We start from the raw sequence: 10,668 nt of genomic DNA, 5'->3' as shown, positions 1-10,668 counted from the left end.
CGCATGGAACACTGTAGCTGCCCAAGTCCTATAAATTGAAACGTTTTCTGCGAGTTTGTGTACACCATATCAACAGATATCTTCACTCTCTCTCAATTTATATTTATATTTTATAATTATAATTTTAATATTAAGTTAATAATAATAATAAGGTTATAGTGGCGAATGTTTTAAGTTTGTAAGTCAAAATTCTGTCCGTGTAACACTACGCGATTAATACTCATTGTAAGTTATATTCAACCTTTTTAAATTAATGTCTCGTAGCTAAGTTATTATTATGTTTATTTAAGCCGAAGTAATCGTGATGTTGGACTAAATATAGACTGGGTTATTGGGCTTTGGACCCTAATTGGAGTTTGGACAAAAGACCGACACTTGTGGAAATTGGACTATGGGCTATTAATGGGCTTTATATTTGTTTAACTGAATGATAGTTCGTTAATTTAATATAGAGATTTACAATTTGAGGTAATTATAAATAACCACATACACTCGATCAGACACGATGGACGGGATATTTATAAATACTAATAATTGTTCATTTAACCGGACACGGGAATGGATTAATAGTCAATGGACTCATTAAAACAGGGGTGAATTACATACAAGGACACTTGGTGTAATTGTTAATAAAGTATTAAAACCTTGGATTGCACACAGTCGATAACCTGGTGTAATCATTAACAATATATTAAAACCTTATTACAGTTTAAGTCCCCAATTAGTTGGAATATCTGACTTCGGGTAGAAGAGTAATTTGACGAGGACACTCGCACTTTATATTTATGACCGATGGACTGTTATGGACAAAAATCAGATGGACATATCAAATAATCCAGGACAAAGGACAATTAACCCATGGTAATAAATTAAAATAACACGTCAAACATCATGATTACGGAAGTTTAAATAAGCATAATTCCTTTAATTTATATCTCATCGTATTTTTATTTACCGTCATTTTATTTATCGTCATTTTAATTATCGTACTTTTATTTATCGCACTTTACGCTTTAAATTAAGTTATATTTATATTTAATATTTTACATTAGGTTTTAATTGTGACTTAAGACATAAAATCGACAAACCGGTCACTAAACGGTAAAAACTCCCTTTTGTAACAATAATAATATTACTTATATATATATATATATATATATATATATATATATATATATATATATATATATATATATATTTTATACAAATATAGTTTAAAATAAATATAGCGTTAGACTCAGCTAGCTCCCTGTGGAATGAACCGGACTTACTAAAAATTACACTACTCTACGATTAGGTACACTGCCTATAAGTGTTGTAGAAAGGTTTGGGTATATCCATTCTATAAATAAATAAATAACTTGTGTAAAATTGTATCGTATTTAATAGTATTTCGTAGTAAAATATAATTTATTTCATACTACACCTCGCACACATCAAGTATTTTTGGCACCGCTGCCGGGGAACTCAACAACGCCGAAAGCGAAACGCTATAATTTTTTTTTTTAGTTTTTAAGCTATTTTTGTAAAAATATATTTACATAAGTTTTAAAAATAAAAGCATAAAAAAATAAATTTATATATATATCTATATTTTTAAGTGTTTAAATTAAAAAGTTTACATTTTTTTATTTCTTTTGTTAAAAGTTATGAAAACAAAAGTAATATTTTTTAAAATATAAATTTTATTTAAATTACATATTATTTTCTATAAATATTAAACTCGAAAAAAATATATATATATAAAGTAATCGGGCCAAAACTGTAGCAGCCCAAACAATCTGGCCTGGTATTCTTACCCATGCGACCGCATGGATATTTAACCCTCAACTCATGCGATCGCATGAGCTGAGGTGACAGCTTTGAAACCTCGGCTGACAGAATTAGGGTTACGGTTTATATAATTATTATTAATATAATTAGGGTTTAATTAAAATATTAATTAGTTTAGTTTTTAGTTTTAATTTGTAAAATTAAGTTTTATTAGTTTTATTAATTATATAAAGTTAGTAATTTTATATAAATAATATAAAAATAATATTCTTATAAAAATTATATTTTTATAACTTTAGTTTCTTTTTATTTTTATATCATTTTTATCGTTTAATTCGTGAGTTGTATATTTATCGTTCGTACCTAGTTTTAAACTTAGTTTTTGCCGTAGTATTTTATATTTCTAGACTCTTAGGCTTTGCCGTAAAATCCCTTAAGTACTTTTTCTTTAGACTAAGATTTAGGTGCTTTAGAATTTTACGACGTCGCTTATCGCTTTAATATTTTATAGATTTTAGTGCCTAATTAAGTTATTGCCGTTTTGGATTTAGAATTCCTTCAAGCTTTAATACCTTTAGACGCAAGTTTTAATATTTAGTTTTTAGACTTTTAAGTTTCGACGCTTTACTTTCTTATTATTATTTTTCGATCTTTTATTTTTTGACGTTTTTCGACGCATTCTTTTTTTTTCTTATTTCTCGACGCTCTAGTTTTTAGGACATAGATTTTATCTTCAAAATTTCGAAGCAAAAATTATTTTAAGCGGTTAAATTGATAGACATCCAAAATTTTCTGCTTCGTAGTAATAGTTGGATTTGTTAGTGGCTGAGTTGTGGATTTTCCGACTTAAAGGATCCTGGCTCCCTGCTGCATCTTTTGGCTATTCGAAACGTGGGTAAAATCAGAAAAGTCTATTAGTTTGATAACTTCTATAATTTTTTTATTTTTATTTTTATAACTAATAGGATATTCAGTGAATGCACCGAGCAAAACGTTCACCACCTTTCATACGTTCACCACCTGTAACTCGATCAAGACATCTAGCCAATATTGTCGTCGTTGATTTTTTCTTTAGAATCATCTAGTCGACCAAGTACTCCAATTCAAATTTCCGATAATCCATTTTTTGAACCTGACCTCACAATTGAGAACCCGGAGGATATTCAAGGACAATTCAGAGATCCTGAACCACTAATCATTACTCCTGAACCACAAATCATTCAACCAGAGATTGTTGAGGAAGAAACCATTAAATCAGAATCCTATAGTGATTCAGATTCAACAAATTCAATCATGGAAAATCCGGAACCTCTAAGTATGGAAGATCGAATGAGAGCTAAAAGCACTGGCCAAGGTCACGCAATTACTCAATCAGACATCAATGCGCTAGATTATGAAATCAAAGGACAAATCCTACACATGGTAACTGATCAATGCCAATTTAGTGGTGCGTCGAAGGAAGATCCAAACGAACATCTTCGTACCTTTAATAGGATCTGTACTGTGACGACCCGAAAATTTTCGACCAAATTTAAACTTAATTTTAATATGAACTCGACACGATAAGCAAAGTCTGTAATGTTGAATCTTTAAACTTTTAAACTGTTTACTTTAACTCATTTAACCTTTGACTATCCCCGACGATTCACGAACAACTGTGTAAATAATTATGTAGATATATATAAAAATAAAAATAAATAAATAAATAAATAAATATATATATGTGTATATATATATATATATATATATATATATATATTATATTTTGATTGAATACAAAACCCTTTTATCAAATAGAATTAAAAATGTGAAATAATAAATAGAACAATTAAGTTACTAATAAAATGGATATATATATATATATATATATATATATATATATATATATATATATATATATATATATATATATGATATTATATTCTATATATATAATATATATATATATGATTGTTATTAAGAATTATTACATTGTAATATTTATTAAATTTAATTACAAGTAAAAATATAGTTGTTATAATAATATTTGTATTACTTTCAACATTAATATCAATACTAGTGTTATTAATTCTGTTATTTTTTTTAAATATATATAGATATGAATTTGATATATATTATTATTACTAATATTATTATTAATATTAATATAATTATTATTATTATTATTATTATTATTATTATTATTATTATTAATTATTAATAATATTATTGTCATAAATTTTATAATTATTATTATCATTTATTCTACTTGATATTATCATGGTTAACATAATTATCATTAACATCATTATTAGAAATTATAATTATATGTAATACTAATATTATTTTTATTATTATTAATAAAATAAAGAATTATTACTATAAATACATTTATAATTACTAATTACAAATACTGATTATATATAAAAAAAATCAGAAAAAGGAATCACAGGCTGTTGAATATCACTATCGAACAGTATTAGGTTTTGTTTTTATCTTTAATCTTGTACGAAGATCGAATAAAATCACAATAACAAACAAATTCAATCACAGATATATACAAATTCTGTTAGCCATTGTAATCAGGTTTTATTCTTTTTATTTTTTTTCTTCACCTGAACGTAACCTTTGTACTTCTTGTCCGCCAAATGGATTAAAGGTCGACTTCACAAATCCGAGGGAATCAATTTAACTATTAAACCACATGCTCAATCACACTGTATAATGTAACCTCTGCAAGTTACAATTAAAAACCAAATTTATAAAAAAAAGAGTGTTCATCTCTGTTCTTGAGTTTAATATTTGAAAGCTTCTAAAATGAATCTAATTTCAAAAACTAGAAATGCAGAAGTGTTAGTAATCTTTTACTCAATCTTTCTGCAAAGTTTTACTATCCAATTCCTCAAATTGAATCTTAATTTCGAAGTCAAAGTTCTGTTTTCAAAAGTCAAACTATTTGTTCATCATGAAATTTGATTTCCAGTTGATGTTTTAAGTTCAATTAAGGGTACAGATAGTTTCTAAAAGAGTTTTTCAACCTACTTCGTGTTGTGAATTTTATCTAAAACGTCCTAAAAATTGAAATTTAATTTTGAGTTCATGATGGGTTCGTGACTACTGTTGCTGCTACTAATTAGTTTTCTGCTTGTCAAAATTGATTAATGTATCACTGAGATACGTTTCCTTTTCAATCTCAAATCATAAATTAAGTTAATATGTAACTGTTATATTTTTGGAGAGAACTACTGTCAATTGATTTGAGGATGAAGAAGGAGATATAAGAAAACAGAAAATATGGGTTATATTAATTCCAATCTGATATAAAACAGATAAAATGGGATAGCTGAGTGGTTTGGGCGAGTTTTGGGTACAACCGAGAGGTCTCAGGTTTGAATTCGGTCTGTGGCAACTCTTTTTAGGAAAGCTTTCAAAGGGTATAATTTTTTTAGTTTTTATTTTTATTTTTTATTATTATTATTATTATTATTATTATTATTATTATTATTATTATTATTATTATTATTATTATTATTATTATTATTATTATTATTATTAATTATCATTATCATTATCATTGTTATTATTACTAGTATTATTATTAATTATTGATATTATGATGTTAACTAATGTTATTACTATTAATAATTACATAATTATTATTATTGTTAATAAAAACTTATATTATTATCCTTATTATTACTAGTATTATCATTAAAAACTATTAGTATTATCATTATTGTATTATTGTTATTATTATTAATATGAATATGAATATGTTAATAACAGTGATATTTTGAATTTAACAATAAAAGTCGATATAGTAAAATTATAGAAAATGGTTATAATTATATGAATATCTGTACAATTATGAATATGATTATGAATTTAAGATATAGGAACTGTAGTTATAAGTCTAGAAATTTAACACGAAGTCTATGATAAATTTGATTATTTTTATTAACACTGTTATTATTATTATCATTATATTATTAAAGTAAATTATCATTATTAATAATATTAGAATTATTAATATTATTATTATCAATTCTATTAAAAATATCAATATAACAAAAATTATTAAAGTATCATTTAAAAAAAAAAAAAAACTATCAATTGCACTAAGAGTAACATTATTATTATTACTATTATTACTATCACTATTAATGTAGTTCTTATCATTATCATTATTAGTATTATTACAAAAATATATTTTTTTTACAATAATAATTAATAATACATATCAATATATATTTATTATTAAAATGATAAAAATTAAGTCATATGTAAGAACTAATATATAAATATATATTTTTATCATACATAAATCTTGATATAAAATTTTTGTTATGATGAATGATAAATAAAAGATATATACGATATATAAATTAAATATAACAATTTTATCTATATATTATATAATATAACAAGTGTATTATCAATAATATATAAACTTGATCGATTACAATTATGTATATTAATAAGTACACAAATGATATAGTTTCGTGAATCCGAGGCCAACCCCACATTTGTTCAATATCGTCATATGTATTTTTACTACAAAATACAGTATGGTGAGTTTCATTTGCTCCCTTTTGAAATGTTTTTGCAATTTATATTTTTGGGACTGAGAATACATGCGCTACTTTTATAACTGTTTTACGAAATAGACACAAGTAAATGAAGCTACATTCTATGGCTGGATTATTAAACTGAATATGCCCCTTTTTAGTCTGGTAATCTAAGAATTAGGGAACAGACACCCTAATTGACGCGAATCCTAAAGATAGATCTATCGGGCCCAACAAGCCCCATCCAAAGTACCGGATACTTTAGTACTTCGAATTTATCATGTCCGAAGGGAGTCCCGGAATGATGGGGATATTCTATATGCATCTTGTTAAGGTCGGTTACCAGGTGTTCACCATATGAATGAATTTTTATCTCTATGCAGTATGCGAAATGCCTGATATGAGATTATGTTTATGAGAAATTGAAATATGAAATCTTCCGGTCTATTAAAATATTGAAATGATTGATTACGATAAACCTATGAAATCACCAACTTTTTGGTTGACACTTTAAAGCATGTTTATTCTCAGGTATGAAAGAAATCTTCCGCTGTGCATTTACTCATATTAGAGATATTACTTGGAGTCATTCATGGCATATTTCAAAAGACGTTGCATTCGAGTCATTGAGTTCATCAAGATTATTATTAAGTCAATTATAGTTGGATATATTATGAAATGGTATGCATGCCGTCAACTTTCGATGTGATGAAAGTTTGTCTTTTAAAAACGAATGCAATGTTTGTAAAATGTATCATATAGAGGTCAAGTACCTCGCGATGTAACCAAATGTAATGTATTCGTCCTGATGGATTAGGACGGGTCCTTTCAGTTGGTATCAGAGCGGTGGTCTTAGCGAACCAGGTCTTGCATTAGTGTGTCTAATTGATAGTTGTTTAGATGCATTAGTGGGTCTGGACTTCGACCGTGTCTGCATATCAAAAGTTTTGCTTATCATTTCTAGTCGAAAATCATCTGCTTATCTTCCTTAGGAAATTACATGCTTATCATTCTTAGTCTAGACACATCTTACTGCATTAATTGTATGAATAGTATATAGACAAAATTCATATCTTATCGTATCTGCTAATTCATATCTTAGCGTATCTGTTATTGTTACTTTTGCCTGACAGCTTCCGTAGATTCCTCCGTAATCTACGAAATCTTTTGTTCTATATATATAGATATTCTTGAAAGGACCCGTTCATATACATTATAAACGATTCACAATAGTTGATTACATCGCGAGGTATTTGACCTCTATATGATACGTTTTACAAACATTGCATTCGTTTTTAAAAGACAAACTTTCTTTACATCAAAAATTGACGGCATGCATACCATTTCATATTACATCCAACTATAATTGACTTAATATTAATCTTGATGAACTCAACGACTCGAATGCAACGTCTTTCAAAGTATGTCTTGAATGACTCCAAGTAATATCCTTAAAATGAGCTAATGCACAGCGGAAGATTTCTTTAATACCTGAGAATAAACATGCTTTAAAGTGTCAACCAAAAGGTTGGTGAGTTCATTAGTTTATCATAATCCATCATTTCCGTAATAGTAATAGACCACAAGATTTCAGTTTCTATAAATATCCGTACACTCGCAAGTGTATAAAAGTATTCTATAAGTTGTAGGCACTCGGTAACAAGCCTTAACGTTCATGTTTTACCCTCTGAAGTACACCAGATCAGGTGTGTTTAAAATAACCTCGAAGTACTAAAGCATCCCATAGTCAGGATGGGGTTTGTCAGACCCAATAGATCTATCTTTAGGATTCGCGCCTACCGTACATAGACAAGTAGTTTAATGTTACCAAGCTAAGGGTATATTTCTGGTTTAAACCCACATAGAATTAGTTTTAGTACTTGTGCCTATTTCGTAAAACATTTATAAATCAGCGCATGTATTCTCAGCCCAAAAATATATATAAAAAGGGAGCAAATGAAACTCACAATACTGTATTTCGTAGCAATTATGTATATGGCAGCACTGAACAAGTGCAGGGTTTGTCTCGGATTCACGAACCTATATTAAGTATATATATTTATATGTTGGTCAATCTCTGTCTAACAATTTAGGTCAAGTCGTAGTGTATCACAATCCTAATGCTCGAGACCGACATGCAAAAGTCAACAAAAGTCAACTTGACCCAAAATGACTTTCAAAATCTATACATGTTTATTATATAACTTATATATAGTAGTTTTATATATTTAAATATATTTATCAGATCTTATTATACTAAATAATACAAGTCATTTATTAATAAATAAAAATTTATATTAAAATTCATATATGATAAAAATATACTTTTATATATCTCAAGTAATAAAATTTATAAAATTCACTTAATATCATAAAAATATAGTGGTATGTATTATTAATGTAATTACATTACGTGTGGTAAAAATATCTTTGTACGCATATTTATTTGATAAAATAATATTGATAATAATAATAATGATAAAAATAATAAAATGATAGTTTCAATAAAAATATTAATTTTTAGTAATAAAGATAATTTTAGTAATAACATCAACTGATAACAGTTATAATAATTGTTTTAATAATAATATTAAAATTAATGATAATTCAGTTGACCATATCTTTTAATCCGTTCATCGAAACCACACGATTTCTAAATGAAAAGTTATTAATTTTTTCTTCAACTTTTCAACGACATGCATATCATATAACTTATCTCAGTAGCATATGTATCAAATTCGTGATTTATCATAAACTATTTAACGACGAAACTAAGCATACAAACATGCATAATCATATATACTCGAGCACTAGTCAGGGATACACTATTAATATATAAAAGATAAGATATGAATGCTCACGTATCAATATTGTGATTCAATATTGCAGGAAAGTACGTAGACGTAACGAAAATGATAAACGTTAGTTTGACCTCACGAGCAATACCCTCGATCAATACTCATAACCTTCATAGCTATAACCCATAATTTCCTTAGCTATATCCCATTTGAAAACTTATTTTGAAATCGTCTGAATATAACTCCGTCGTAGTATTTTATGTATACTAATAATATCTTGAAATAGTACTAAGTAAATATATATATATATGTAATTCGATTGAGAGAGTTTAGAAAAATATATTTTCAAGTTTCTATGAAATAATGAAACCTATTGAATTCCATTTATAATAGATTTTTGAATTATTAAAGTGAATTATTAAAGTATGAATTATTTAAGTGAATTATTAAAGTATGAATTATTAAAGTGAATTATTAAAGTATGAATTATTAAAGTGAATTATTAAAGTATGAATTATTAAAGTGAATTATTAAAGTATGAATTATTAAAGTGAATTATTAAAGTATGAATTATTAAAGTGAATTATTAAAGTATGAATTATTAAAGTTAAAGTAAAGTAAAAGTAAAGTAAAGGTAAAGTTAAAGTATAGTAAAAGTATAAAACTATGTACGTATAATACGCGTATAAAAATATATAATATTAATTTAAATTGTTATATATATTTAATAAAATAAAATATAAATATCGTTATCTTTATCATACTGGTTAAGTAATGAGTTTTCAAAAAGAATAGATTTCTTAAATCACAGTGGACCTCATAACATAGGCCCGTAATCATATCATAATGTATCTGATAATTCAATCATTTGATATTATCTCTTAATTCTGTCCATAAATATATCGAAACAAATATGTTCATGTAAAGTATCATATATCTAATACTTTGTTAATGTTTTCAGTTAATATTATATATTATATATACATATCTATATACACATAATTGTTCGTGAATCGTCGAACACGGTCAAAGGGTAATTGATTACATGAATGTAGTTCCAAACTTTTTAAGATTCAACATTACAAATTCTGCTTATCGTGTCGGAAACATATAAAGGTTAAGTTTAAATTTGGTCGGAAATTTCCGGGTCGTCACAGTACCTACCCGTTAAAGAAATTTCGTCCCGAAATTTGATCGAGGTCGTCATGGCTAACTATAAAAATATTTTCATGATGAATATGAGTTGATAAATAGAGTTTTATCATCATTGAGTAATATAGATAAAATAATTTGATAACGCGAAGAGTATAAGTGAAGCTATCACAAGAGAGTGAAATGAGTAAACGTATATTCGTTTTAACCGATGACGTAGTTATGATTGATTTTCGGAATTCATGGGATTTAAAGAAAATCTTTGCAATAAGATTTGGTTCTTCGGCGATTAAGGAAATCAGGATCTTCTTTGATTAAATGCGATAATCTGTCTCGATTTCTCTGTCTGATATTTTACTATAATTCCACCCCCTTCGTTTCTTTATTTCCACATCTCA

Source organism: Rutidosis leptorrhynchoides, chromosome 5, assembly GCF_046630445.1.
Source record: "Rutidosis leptorrhynchoides isolate AG116_Rl617_1_P2 chromosome 5, CSIRO_AGI_Rlap_v1, whole genome shotgun sequence".
NCBI classification, from domain to species: Eukaryota; Viridiplantae; Streptophyta; class Magnoliopsida; order Asterales; family Asteraceae; genus Rutidosis; species Rutidosis leptorrhynchoides.
This window is presented reverse-complemented; position numbering follows the sequence as displayed.